Below are 15,096 nucleotides of genomic sequence, written 5' to 3' on the forward strand. Positions count from 1 at the left end.
TGGCACTTGTGAGTTGTAATTTGATGTAATGACTTCCATTAGCTCATCGATGAACGTCAAATTATCACCCGGGGGGGGTGGGGGGTGGAAATTATGTGAAGTTTGCAGGCGAGGCACTTGTCATCAGAGATGTTGATAAAGATGTTCGCAGGAGGATAAAGAGATGGAGTTTGCTTGATTGACTGCGATTGTGTTTCGATAAATGCAGGCTAGCCCGCCATCTGGTTGGACGTTTCTGTCTAGGCGGATTAGTTCGTGACTAGGAGGTACCAGTAGGTCTAGGATGGGAGAGGAGGAACTATTTAGCCACGTTTCGGTAAGGACGATAATGTCAAGATCATTTGCGAGGATGAAGTCGTAAATGTCAGGGGCATGTTTGCTAGCAGATTTGCAATTGAGGAGTGCACACTTTATCTTGCTAGTCGAATGGGGGAGGGAGTAGTCTGCACTATGTTGATATTTGTGAGGTTTCCTCTATTAATAGATCTGTAGTTGTGAGTGGGTTCCCTGAAGGGGTTGGTTTGAATGGATTGGATAGTGCCACAACAAGACTCACTGTTGCCTGTCGGACTGGCATAGGATATGCGGAGGTCATCTATGTCATTGTCAGATAGTTCAGCAGTTGCCCTCCTAGGACGAGATGGGTCATTGGGGGAAGGAACTTATACTGTCTAGTGTCCTCGAGGTACGAGTTCTTGGTGATATATCTGCTATTTTGGTGACGGTTGGAGCCTACAGTGCAAATTCAGAGAATAAACAGGACATTAAGATGCTGCCACAAATTGGAAACATGGCCACACTATCTGCCTGGTGAAAGGTGCACTTTTTGTTCCATCTAGGATTCTTGGTAAATAGACTTTTGATTAAAGAAGAAAAAATCACATTACACCACTGCAACGTTAAATCATATTGATGCAAGATACTCTAGCTCCTATGACTCACTTTTTTGCTTTTTTTTTTTAATTACATTTTGTTATTTTTATATTGGTATGTTATTGTAATTGTATTTATGTAGCACTTAGTAACCCTGACGAGGCATTGAAGCACTTTTCGGGGAGTAGCAAGCAACTCTGTAACCCAAAGGATTAGTGGTGAGTATAGAGAAATTTAAGTTAATAGGAGTGGTGGACATGTGTTAGTTTTGAACAGATAAAGGAGAGAAGAGTCCGAAAAGGGTTATTAAGGAGATAATAGTAGGAAAATTAGGTTTGGGATGAGTCAAAAGAGGGATACAGGAGGGATGAGTCTAAGAACTGTTATTTAGAGATTACAGTAGAACAATGAAGTTTGGAGTGAGTCAAGGAGGGATAGAAGAGGGAAGAGTCTAGAAATTATTTGGGAGATCATAATTGTAGAATGAGGTTTGTGGTGAGTCAGGGAGGGATATTGGAGGGAAGAGTCTAGAAAGGGTTATTCGGGAGATCATAGTAGTAGAATGAGGTTTGGGATGACTCAAAGTGGAGGTAGAGGATATATTGGGAGAGGTATAGGTATAGGATGAGACAGTAGTGTATTACAGGGGTTAAATGCTTTTTTTTCTACAGTAGGAGTAAAGTAATACAAATATAGATACATAACTTCATAGAAGTTATGCATGTATAAGGAAAACAAAAGAGAAAGTTGCATTGTAAAAAGTTCCATATGTGCATGTGTGGATAGCTCAAAACGCAGACATTCAAATGTTGCTGTACATCAAGCCAATTTGCGTATTTGTTTCATTTATATTTTCCTCAATATTTCAATAGTGAAGCACCTATAGATATAATTGTTATATTAACATATCGTGAAATAAAACAGAGACCCATAAGCATCTAATCAAATAACTAATATGAAAGCTATACATTGACCTATATACATGTTAGACATACAATAGTGTGGGCATGTGTAAAATCATAAGTACTATGTACATTTGTTAAGCAGACCTAAATATTAGCTATTTATTTTTAAACCTTAAGCAGTATATATTTAGTTGCACAGCACATATCTAAATACATAAATATAATTAAATGATTCATGTTTACATGCGCAGGCATTTGCTGTACATTTGTATTTGAGTGTGGTGGTCATGTAGGAAAGTGCCAACTATTGAGTAGTCTTCTGAAGAGAAGATAGTTATCCGTGGATCTTATGTTTGGTGGTAATGAATTCCACAGTTTGGCAGCTTCAACAGAGAAAGATATACCACCATGGTTTTTTTCTCGTATGCTGAGATTTTGAGGAGAGTTGCCAATCTGGAGCAGAGGTTCCTTAGTTGTCTGATTTTATTACCGATGAAAAGTGGTCCTGTTCCATGTATAGTTTTGTGGGTGATGCAAAGCAGCTTGAAGGTGCACCTTCTGCCAACCGGTAAACAATGTAGGGCCCTCAAGGCAGGGGAGATGTGGGTTTGTGGCTTTTGGATTTAGAAGTAGTCTGGCAGAAGAGTTCTGAATCCATTGCAGTCTTTTCCCACTTGTTAAAGATGTTCTCTGGTGGAGGCCAATGGCGTTAGACAGTTCAGACAGTACAAGAGAGATAGTAGCTTGGACCTTGTGTGGAAATCCTAGGTGGAGAAGATGCGTCGTAAAGTTTTCATAGTAATAAAGCTTGATCTTGCTAACTTGTCCACTTTGCATTCATAGATAATTTGGAGTCCATGGTAATTACAATGTTTCCGACTTATTTAGATACTTTAGGAAGTGTCCCAGATCGTCAGGCCAGGTGCAGAGTGGATCAATATTCCCCAATCGCCACATGTGAGTATTTCAGTTTTGGAAGCATTTAGTTTGAGATGTCTCCATGTCATCCACTGATTAACGGCTCTGAGGTAACTGAAGATTTTGAGTTTCCAATGACCTTGAGGCTTTTCAGTTTAGGAAGTATTTGTGTGTCATCTACATAGTTCTAGCATGTGAGCTGAAATTCATTCATTATTGCCAGTTAGGACGTCATGTAGATGTTGAAAAGCATAGGTGAGATGATAGAGCCTTGAGAGTCCCTGCTTTTGTGAAGTATGGTTTGGATGAGAAAGGGGAAGTATGAGTGAAATTTGTTCTGTTTTGAAGGTAGGATGTGATCCGGTCGAGAGCAGTCCCCTCTATGTCGGGTTAGTAGAGCCTTTGAATTAGAGTGGTCAACTCTTTCGAAGCCAGCTGAAAGGTCCAGGAGAAGAAGTGCAGCAGCCCTGCTCCGGTATAATTGTTTTTAAGGTTATCCCAAATGGCGATGAGGGCGGATTATGTGCCCCTTCCTGAACGGAATCCTGTTTGGAAGTCGTAAAGTATGAAGCTATGGTGTTTTTGAACTGCGTTTAAGTGACAGGAAAGGGTTAGGTTAGCATGGAATAAAATCACCCTGGAAAGATGCTGGGGACTATCCAAATAACCCTTATCACTACATACTTTCTATTTTTAATGAGATTCTTCAATTTGTTCCTTTGTACCATGGTTCCTTCATGAGTTCTTGCTTTAAGTGAAGGTTGGAAGAGACTGGGAAGGAAAATACCAACTACAGAAAAACAAGCATTGGCAAAGGCCAGGCCTTGGAAAATTGTAGTAATGGTTAACAATTTTTAGTTTTTCACTGCAAGCATATGCCACTAACATATTGCAGCCTAAATGCAGTGGCAATATACTTGCAATAGAAATATGAATAAATAAATAAATAAAAAAAACCTTGCACATCATTTTAATGGAACAGTACAAGTTCTTCCTAGAAGGCAGATGTATTTAAAACTGATATAAAAACCTTTAGTTGTACTGCCCAGCGCAGCAATATGTAATTCTTATTGGCACAAAGTAAATGTAGTATTGCCTCTGAATTACTGTAACCTGAAGACATCGTAAACACAGAAAGACATAGGAAAAAGAATGGAACTAAAAAAAGAAGCATTTGCAATGCAATAGGTCTCGCAATTGCGCGAGTTTGAGCTATTGGGATTGTAAATGATAATGCTATTGACATTGTAAATGACTATGCCTTTTATTTATGTTTTAAAAACTTAAGAGGAATTGTCATTTACAATGGCAATAGCTCAAACTTGCGAAATGCGAGCCCTATTGCATTGCAAATGCTTGTTTTAATTTGTCACCACGTTCCGTGACGGCAGAGCGTGCTGACACCTGATTGATCTGTGGCATTACAGTGAGTGGATGCTGGGATCTCATATCAGGGCACAGAGAGGCAGTGCATAGCTACTTATTGGAGGAGATGCTCAGCTGGGGACAGCATGATGTGTCTTGTGTCTATTGATGCGCCTGGCCTCAGCCCTTAAGTACAGTTGGCTTGGGTGCGGTAGATCATTGTATTGCCCAGGTGGGCTTGAATAATTCAGCCCTGCTGCATATCTAAAGAGAGGGCTATCATTGCCTCAGGTTCAAACGGGCAGTGTAGTGCCCTCTGCATCAAGGGGTTGGCACAGAAAGGTGTACGTCCTCTCAATTCTGCACCTGCAACGAGGGGCATTACTTACTGTGTAAGGCGCCACTCGCAGAACCGGACACAAAAAACGCAATGTGTTGTCGTCTGGGTGAGGAAGAGTCGCAAATGGCGCTTCAACAGAGCCTAGAGGCCCAGCGCTGCGTTGATAGGTGAGAGGGGGAAGAGAGAGATGCTGCCTGTTTCCTCCTCTGCTTCCCTCCCTCTTCTGTTGCATCTACTCTAAATTTCGCTGGTGCATTTTATCTGGTGACAAAGTAATCTAAATACAACGCGGATGGTCTTTTCCGTCTCCACTTTTTCAATGGGGGGGGGGTGGGGGGGGGGAGGCAGAGTGTGAGCTTCACGTACCAATGGAAGATTCCTTTAGAGGTGGGATGGGCACAGCCCATTGCTAACACTCTGAAGACCTGTGTGCTGTTACTGTGCTTCTAGGGTCTCTGAACTCAGTGTGAGTGAGTGGCGCCGTACTCCCCCCCCCCCCCCTTTCACTCCCCCACGTAACTGACAACTACTCACTGCAGTTGATGGGTGTACTCACTGCCGGGGGGGGGGGGGGGAGTGTCTTTGTGCCAGAGAGGAGCTTCCCCGTAATCGTCTGCTTGTGACCGTGAGGAACCTGAGAAGCGTTGTGTGCCTACTGTCACCACTGCCAGCCCGTGATCAGCTGTGAGGAAGTATCACCGCTACTGGCCAGAGTTACGTGCTGCGATCGTGACCCTCGTGGGGGCCAGGAGCGTGATCGCTGAGGTGCAAGGAGTGTGCCTTTGCCTGCAGCACTGCTGCGATCGTGACCCTCGTGGGGGGCAACTGCGTGATCGTAGAGGCGCCCGGAGTGCGCATTGCCCAGCAGCACTATTGTGATCGTGAGTCCGAGAACCCCTTCCTCAATAGTTTGTACCTATATAAAATAGCAGTAACAGCAAGCAGGTGTGTTGCCAAAAGTGGAGATTATGCCCATGTTATGGGCATGCAGCTGGCTCGCTCTGATCCCGATCATGGTGAGTCCAGCCTCAAAGATCCCTCCTTCTCATCTCATTTGCTCTCAGGTTCACCCATTCAAACAGTAAGCCCAATGAGAGGAGGCAGGACAAAGCACGAGTGAGGCGCTGCGTGTTTCTGCCTTCACTACTTCTCTGTACTGTGGCGTGTCATTCCTTGGCTTCTTATGTACGCTGGCCTGCTCTGTGTCAATGCTCAGCGAAGTACGTGGGAGGTAACTGGTGACAAGATTCTCACCAATGAAGGACTATGTGAGTGGGAGTAAGTGAGCATGTGTGAAGGAGTGAGCCTTGTCAATGATCAGACCCTACCAGCGGACTCAAGCGGCCGTAAAAGAATGAACGCTCGCTTTTTCGTTGCTATGACAACGAACGCATCGCAAGATAGTCGGGCTGTCCACAGTCCGACGGACACGCGCATGCGGTCTGCTATGGACAGATGGCAAGAGCAGCCATGTTTGTCCATGCAGACGCGTGCATGCGAGTGCTCCGCAGAATTGATTCCAAAAGGTACTCTCAATAGCGAGAGCAGCGCATGCGCTGCTTTCGCTAGGGGAGACCTAAAAAAGCATGAACGAAGTAATGTATTTTCTCATTAGCTCTGGCACTGAAATACACTTTTTAGGCATGTGGGCACTTGTGATCAGGAAAATGCCTTCGCTCTCAGTGGATGAACTGGACTGACCCACTAAGTATGCTGAGGCGGGTGGAATCAAAATGACAGGTGAGAAAACTAATGGATCTAGAGGGCTGGTCCAAAGCCTCTCCATGTCTAAATATATTTTTTATTTTTTATATTTTTTTATTTATATTTTTCAAGGCAGCTGCCTCTTGGCTAGAACAAACTAGAAAGCAAATCTTCTCCGTCTTTGCTCCCAGGCATTAGAACAGCATATTCATCTAGCACACAACCAATCCAACTATAATGTATTTCAGAAAAAAATGAAACACTTAAGGAGCACAATCAACTCGCATAATAGTAACATCTCCTGATGCTCCATCAACGATCGATTCAGCACCCTGTTACTTCCTAGCCAGTGATGCACTGCACAAATACCTACACACAAATAAGTGAACTAACCTGAAGCATAGTAGCAATAAACAAGTGGTCTGAATTACTATAAAATGTAAATAATTAAATAAAATAAGGCTGTGGCTCATGTTAAATTCTGTGGTGTCTCAGACAATCCAAATGCTTTACTCTTCATAATTTCATGTAATGCCTCATTCTAGAAGTCTATGCTTCATCATGATTAGAAATTCAGAGGATGGAAGACTTTAGGAAAAATGGCAGATGTGCACAAGCCTCGAGCAAAGGCTAATCCTGATTTACATCAGGCTAATCCTGAAGGGAGTGAAAGGCAAAATATGCACATCAGTTACTATGTGCTGTGGGATTAGCCACATTACTACATTTTGCAGAACCCTTTATTTTCAGATCTTCAATGGGAACTCCCTCTTCAACATGTTTTTGTCATGAACAATGCACCGCAAAATCCAAAACCAACCTATCCGTCCTCCGAGTTCTCAAGATCCCAGAAATATCATATATGCCAACAACTCTCACTCAAAAACAAATAGGCCAGGAGAAGGCGATCTGGTATTTTAGCTCCTGGGAAGGCATTATGAAGTCATCTATCCAAACTAGCCAATGAAGTCGAGGGATATCCAAGTTTCAATAATAAACTCAAAAGCCAGCAAGTTTATGCATAAGCACTGGATGACCACCTCACCCCTTGTCATTACTGACAATTTTCAGTTCTGAAATTTTGTGCGGGAGTACAAAGCATTCTGGGTGTGGTAATCTTGGTTTGCGTCCTTTAAACTATTTAGACACATGATGACAATGATTTGTAGTTGAAAACATCAGAACTAAAAACCGTGTCCATGATGTCATGGAGTTAGGTGGTCACCTGAGCTCCCATGGACATCCATAAAAACCATATAACTAAACTTTTTTTTTTCAAAACGCTGCCATTTGTGAGAATTCATGCATACACACGCATAAGTAGTCATTTTAGAATTTGTTTTGCAAAATGGAAAAATAAGTATACTAGTAATGAATATGTTTCAAGAAATGAACGGCCCTAGGAGACACCGAGGCATCACCAAATTAATATATATTACCTACTGGCGGTCGCCAGTAGGTAGATATAGTTAGGACCTATTATCTATAGGAAATCCGCAACATTCTATTTGGAATAACTTTGGCGCCGATTGACGAATCTTCGCAAAATTTTCAAAACTTTTGGCCAGCTCCGGTCCGCTCCTATATTGAAAGTTTCACGGTGATTCGTCAAGTGGGGGCCGAGAAAAAAAGGGGGGGTCCCAAAACTAGTTTTTCCCATGCATTTTCCCATAGGACCTTTAGCCGCAGCTACAGCCTGAACTGCTGAACGGAATTACACTAAATTTAGCAAAGAGGTAGTCCTTAGTTCAGACTCGTGCCTTTTGCTTAAATGGTGTAAACCCGTTCAGTAGTTCCTGAGAAAATGACATTTAAAAGTACATATATATCTATGGCCTCGGAGGATCCGCGTACCCTAAGCACACCCTGCCGTGCACGAGCTGTATTCTAATTGGCTGTCAACACTCCAAATCAGGAAGAGTTGGCAGCCATCTTGTGCCTCGGTAGAACCGAGGCACACGAAATCAGCAAAAGAAACGCGAAAAACGCAAAAAGGGGGCAGGGCAGAAACACTCTGACCCCCTAGGCCTGCTCAGGGGGTCCCACAAGGACCCCAGGGCCAAAAAAAGCATATATATATATATTTTTTTTTTTAAATCGTCGAGGTTCGCGCACCCTGTGGCGCGTTTTCAGTTGGGGAATTAATTCCTCTTCAATCCAGAGGTCCCCTAGGGGCCAACTAGCCCACCAGGTACCTCCAGTAAGCGCCACAGAGCTGCGTTGCAGTGTGTGGTAAAAAGGGGCGTGGCCTCTGAACACCTCTCTGCAACGCAGCCCCCTGGTGCATACTGAAGGTACCTGGTGGGCTAGTTGGCGTCAGAGCTGCAAGATGGCTGCTAACACTTCCTGGGTAAAGTGCTGTCAGCCAATCAGATCTCACCTTGAGATCTGTTGGATCTTTAGCGAAATTGCGTATTTTATATATGTATATATATATATATATACACATATATATATATATATATATATATATACACACACATACACACATCCTTGTTTCTTTAATAACTGGGGCGCATGGCTTGGTTCCAGCCAAGATGGGTGCAGTTTAGTGGAGCTTCGATGAACCTCTCTGTGTAGATCCGCCATCCATCCTCTTAATCTGTACCAACCAGCACTGCAGTACCTACGGGTTCGGGGGGTACCTACGTGCCCCCGACTAGCACAATCCGGAGCACCCCACCCTGGAGTAAGACAGCATGGCTGATCCTCGTAGCGAGGAAGAGGTTGACCAGAGTCAGCGTGGACACCCGAGGAGGCCTGCAGGGAGTCGGAGTTATGGAGGTGAGCAGGGAACTCCAGGCATCCTGAGGCTAATTGGCGGGAGTACTGCTCCGGGCCCAATAGCAGATCGTGGGCCTGCGCCACTCCCCGAAAGAGCCAGCGAGGAAGCATCCCCGGATGCAGTAGGGCATACAGCCGGGGCCCAGACAGAGGCAGTGTGGCTGAGGGTCACCGGTTGCGCCCTTTGATAGATCGGGCCGCGGGAGCAACTTATGATCGCCTGGTTCAGGACGAGGAGGGGGTGGCGCTACACCTCTCTGTCGCCCCATTCCCCTCCCCACCCCCCGCCAGCACTGCGGGCAGCTAGCTCTTCTGGGAGTAGAGTGAGCAGAAAAAAGGGCACTTGCCCCCCACCACTCGATAGCATGAGGGCACGCGCCCAGGGCCTTTAACACTGCAGTGTGACACGTCCACGTCCCCCTCACCCCCCCCTCCCCCCAGGTGCGGCCAACAGCCGTGAGGGCAGCAGCAGCCGGGGTGTGATATGGAGCACGAGAAGCTCTCCAGACACTACCAGAGTAAATCTGCTCCGTGTCCTCCTCCCTCCCTTGGAAAGCAACAGCGTGGACCCAAAGATTGACTTGCTCCTCGTGAGGCTTACACATCAACCTCACTAAAAGCACTGGCGGTATCTAATTAACAGAGCCAGGATTGCAGCACGAAGTCGTCCCCCCCCCCCCCCACCTCCGGTGATTAGGGACCCCTGGTTCCCGGGAAGGGGGGCATGATCGTGGGGGAGACCTGCATGACCCACCAGTGTTCCGCAGGGAACTGACCCTTGGTGGTGCCCCTGCGCCACGCGACTAAGGAGCATCGTGGAGGGCTGGAGTGTGGCCCTGGGACTGCGGGAGCTGCCTGAGGGACTTTGTTCTGGGGAGAGCGTGATGCTTGGAGGCCTCGGTCGTAGGAAGGCATACCAATGGGACAGACATGACCACACACCATCTAGGTGTCCGCTGCAGCCCTGATGGATGCACCCGGGAACCCAGAGATATGGTGAAGCCCAAAGGCCAAACGCTGTTCCAGATCAACAAGATGGATAAATTTGCAGTTCCCAGACAACATGCGAAAGAGACAGGACAGCCCAGAGAGCCGGTAGTTTCCATTCATGACCTTAAGTCCTCCCTCGAGTCAAAAATGGATGCCTCACGATTGACGTGGGGCTCCTGCGCGCAGACTTTCAAAAGATGTCGGACATGGTGAAGACCACGGAATCCCGGGGCTGCCGGAGGGCCTCTTTGTTGAGGACTTGATAAATACCTTTCTTCGTCCCAAGCGTCTCAAAATTTTATTCAGTTGAAAGGGCGCATAGGGCACTGGTGCGCCGCTGAAGCCCCCCACACGTACTATCATCGCTAGGATCTTTAATCATTGGGACAGAGACGCAATTCTGCAGACGGGGCGATCTCAGGGAGACCTGAAATGTGAAGATGTCACTGTGCGCTTCTTTTCCCAACTTTACTTTGCAAGCACAAAAACAAAGACGCGGCTTTGATGAGGTCAAGGCGGACTATGGGAGAAAAAATAAAATAGGGGAAATCCTGGTTACCTCACCCGCAGAGGCTTGGGACTGGTTAGAGGGATGTGGGACAGCGGAGCGGTTAGGACTACGGGGTCCCAGGAAAAACTACCCCTAGAGAAACCACAGCAGAGACTCACCAAGACGCAACAGTCTGCGGGCCGAGGCCTCAAAAGTGACTTAGTCGACCGGACTAAGTGAGGGGTTTGGAGGACAGCCGGGCTGCAGTAGTCGCTGGCACATTTTTTTCCCCCAGCCGCTCGGGACCATAGCTGATGTTACTGGGGTCATTTTCACCTATCTGCGGGTCACTTTGGCCTCCCAAGATTTGGTGGGCTGAGCGGACTACCACTGAAGTTCAAATTCTATTTGAGGGCGAGAGGCGCTCTGCAAATTGGGCGGGGGGGGTGGGGGGGGGGGGAGGGGAGTTTCAGACCCACAGGGCAGGGTAGCAGGTGGTCAGGGGATAGTTCAGTTTAAGATTGGTTTACTGGTAGTTGCAATGCTTTCAGCAAAACAGTGAATCACAGGAATGGCTAGGGGTGGGGACGACCAGACAACAGGAGGTGGAAATCAACGGCAACTGAAGGTATCAACCAAACTAGCACAGAATGAGGACATGTACTCACACGATGTTAAAAATTATGTCCTGGAATGTTAACGTCTGGGATCAAAAATAAAACGCACATTGGTGCTACAGAACATCAAACGCCAGGCCCCCGACCTCGCCCTCCTACAAGAAAAACACTTAAAAGGTCAGCATTGAAAGGCCCAGGAAAGATGGGGGATACACCTTGGTTGCACATGCGGGCTACACCTCAGGATCACGAGGAACTAATATCTTACTAAGGTCCACAACACCCGTTACACCAGGCAAGACGTGGCATGACCCCGTGGCAGATACGGGCTCCAAACGGGCCTATGGAAGGGTCGTACTATTAACTTGGGATCCTTATATGCGCCTCTCAACATACAGGGCAAGACACTTGGTGATTCACTCTTGGATATGCCAGTGGGCTCCCTGATCCTAGGTGGGGACTTGAATGATGTGATGTCTGTGGAATGGGACAGATGGCTGGGGAAGGACGAGCCTTGGAGCGGAACACCCCTCCGGTCCTTTACGGACTCCAGGGGGCTGGTGGACCGCTGGAGGCTACAACGTAAGACTGAGAGCCAATACACCCACCTATCGGCCAGACATGATAGCCTCTTAGGATTGGACTACGCGTTCACTTACGGCGGGGGGGTCATTTCTTTGACACTCAACATTTAGCCAGTGGAAAGTACCTATCACTATGCGGCTGAGATGTTAGGCAGTAGTGATGTACATAAATATACTTGGATGATAAGGTAACTGCCTAGCAGATGTCCCAACTGCGACTGCTCTGGAAAGAGCCGTGGAAGCTGCTATGGCCCTGGAGGAATGAGTCCACAAGGCCTCCAGAGGATTCTTCTTCGCGTGGTGATAGCAGACCTTAATACAAAGAATGACAATGTCAAATGGTGTGTTAAATTACTGCTTTGACCTTTTTAGCCTCTGTGAAGCCCATAAAGATCTAGTAAGGAACTTGGTCCTGTTGCATGCTATCGATGTAGTACAACACCACATTCCAGGGATTCAGCCAATATAGCCGCCGCTCCTTGTAAGATGCGAAGGGAAGAAAGATTGATGGGTAATAGAGATTTCCCATATCCAATCCATAAACTACCTCGCGTAAGGAAGAGGGGGAGGTGAAAATGACCAACTTATGCAGACAGAAAACTGTGGAGAGAATAGATGAACCAAACAGGTCTGAAAATAAACTCTGGTGGTCAAAGTAACTAACGAAACCAACCAAACCGTTTTGAGAGTAAGTAGTCAAACAGGCAACTATGCATCAGCTTGAAAGGAGATGCTATAAAGAAAGTCAAAACAAGTCTCAAACCCCAAATAGGGAACAATAAATAGCATAGGATGGAACAAGTAAAAATTGTTTCAGAAAAAAACACCACTAGTTGCTATTTAAGCAGGGAAAGTTGGTCAGGAAGACAAATGCAGTCAAAGCAGCCAGGTTGCTTATAACTGGTACCAATGTACACCCTGTTAAGCAAGGAACAATGCACATCTCAAAACGTGGGAAAGCGAGATGTAAAGGGATTAATGCCTTCTTACTCACACCACTGTATAAATATGCTCCAGCAATTTCCACAGATAGATTTGGTGGCAGGATAACCTTTCCTCATAGGGAAAGCAAAAGTAGTGTAGCTGGTACTGCTCAAACGCCATAAGTGTAACCGCAGTGTCTAGGGACTGTTGTGGGGGGGCATGTTCATTGGGCTGCAATAGCAGGTTCGCTCTCAGCAGGAGAGAAACAGGAGGTAGAATACTCTACACTAACACTGTGGCATATCGCCTTTTTTTGTTGGAAGTACTGGTACAAACTCCTCGCCATGGCTGATGACATTGACTTCACCACTGGAGATGCTGGGTCTTCCACCACTTTCCCTATGCAGTGCTCTGCACTGCGCAAAAATGGGTTTGTGGTACTGAAGGGACGTCCCTGCAAGATCGTTGAAATGTCAACTTCCAAAACTGGCAAGCACGGACATGCCAAGGTTCACCTTGTTGAAATTGATATATTCAGTGGTAAGAAATATGAAGATATCTGCCCTTCCACTCACAACATGGATGTTCCAAATATCAAAAGACAAGATTACCAACTTATTGGTATTTGTGACAATTACCTGTCTCTTCTTACTGATACCGGTGATGTTCGTGACGATCTGAAGGTACCCGAAGGTGACCTTGGAAAGGAGATTGAGTCAAAATATGAGGCGGGAGAAGAGATTATGGTCTCTGTCTTGTGCGCCATGCAGGAGGAATGTGCTGTTGCTATCAAGGCCATGACCAAATAATCGCCCACTTGGAGTCAACAGCGCAGTCCAGAAAAAAGGATCTAAAGAATTTGGTTCAGATTGTCACCAAAGCTATGGCCTTCACAAACAACCTCATTTCCTTTTGGATTGTTTCAAAATAGAGCTGGATCCTTGAATAGTGTTGCAGGTTAACTGGCAGTTTCGAAATCACTGAGGTTTTAATTTATTATGAAATCTTGAAAGTTGTACCTTTACTATTCCTGTAGGTGTCAGCTTGTGGGTCCAAGAAACCAGATCAAGTGTCATTCGTGGATGTTTTACAGTATTTTCCGGATTATAATGTACTTGTTCACATGGACAGATGGGAGTATTGGGCTTTTAGTTTAAAAATGATAAATGGCACCTGAGGCAGAAGGTAACTTTAGCTGAACAATGTTTAAATTTGTATTACTTAAACTACCGTACTAAGATGTTGGCAAGAAGTCTTTCTAAGATGTTGGCAAGAAGTCTTTCTAATATGTAAGGAAGAAGGATAAACTATGGAATGAAACTGATTTATAATTGAATTTGGATTAAAATATTCAGTGTAATCCGTGGCCTACAAATACACAAGTGATTTAAAAATGCCAGTTAGTTTGCCCATGCCCAGTTCCCTGGCCCCTCCCCCAAAAAAATCTGATGGCTGTGTGCAACGAACTGTATTACCTCTGTTGTACTCTATGCCAAATTTGTTGGCTACATTTTGTAACCTTAATGGTGTCCGAACCTGCTTTTGAGCTAGGCAGGTAGTCGGATTGCTCGGTGTATGCGGCATAGCAGGTACAGAATGGCACAAATGGGGGGGGGGGGGGGGCAGTTAACAGATTTTTCACTCGAGGCCTTTGTCATCAGACTGAAAATAAAAATAAAAAATGCAGTTAAGTTGCTTTTTTCTTTTATTGTATTTATCTTGAAATATTAAAAGAGTAAATGACTTTCCAGGAAAAAAAAAAAAAAAAACACTGTGGCATATCGGATCCTCCTCAGACTGGAGCAATAAGAATCTACGAGATCCTACCGCACATTAAGCAGATCTTTGAACAGAATCTGCCATAAATAATATATTCACACTAGTAGTATACACGTTGCTGTATTGGTAGCTTCTTCACTGTCCATTCAATTCACTGTCTGAACAAACAGGATCATGTTCCTATGTTAATTGAATTCCACTTTTTCCAAGTAGGGTGGAATTTCCTTATAGACTTGTGCAACTCCGATCTTATATCCACATTTTCCAACCCCACAGACTGAAAAGTGTGCAAGTGACGGCAACAGATATTGCACTCCTTGTTAATTGAAGGGCTCCCTTTGTATGTTGCCATATGAAAAGAACTACCACATCTATAACGTATTAATTTGGGTTCATTTTTGTGATGCCTTGATGCCTCATTCTCGTTTTAGTATTAATATAAACTAAACTTTCTCTTCTATCTTGTATGTCCTCGTTCAACTCCTTGAACCAAAGCACACATTGTTATATGACATTTGTGGTCCTTATCATTTCTTCCAACCTGGGATCTCCCATTACCTTCGCTAATCTCTTATTTTATCTTTAGTTGCTCCTAAATTGTAAGTGTTAGATGAACTTCTCACAGCAATTCGCATTTTGTCAAAAGTTCCAAACTTTCTCTGCAGTCTTGTAAAGAAATGGTATCTAACGTTTCACTTGCAGTTGGTTTAAAACGGTCTTCCAAACTTACCATTGCATTATTATAGTCATCATGCTCTGGATGCCCCTCAAGTGCTTTACATTTAGATACTATGTGAAAGTGTCTCCAAGGTAAATTAGAAAA

The 15,096-nt window shown here is 45.1% G+C and overlaps 1 protein-coding gene and 1 pseudogene across 14 annotated transcripts in view; one reads left to right on the forward strand and one right to left on the reverse strand.

The window, feature by feature from the left end:
• EIF4G3 (eukaryotic translation initiation factor 4 gamma 3) overlaps positions 1-15,096 on the reverse strand; it is a 1,568,346-nt gene that overhangs the window by 1,481,114 nt on the left and 72,136 nt on the right. The window lies entirely within an intron of this gene.
• On the forward strand, positions 12,807-14,189 carry LOC146868121 (eukaryotic translation initiation factor 5A-1 pseudogene; annotated as a pseudogene).

This window comes from Triturus cristatus, chromosome 1_2, assembly GCF_964204655.1.
Source record: "Triturus cristatus chromosome 1_2, aTriCri1.1, whole genome shotgun sequence".
In the NCBI taxonomy this organism is placed as follows: Eukaryota; Metazoa; Chordata; class Amphibia; order Caudata; family Salamandridae; genus Triturus; species Triturus cristatus.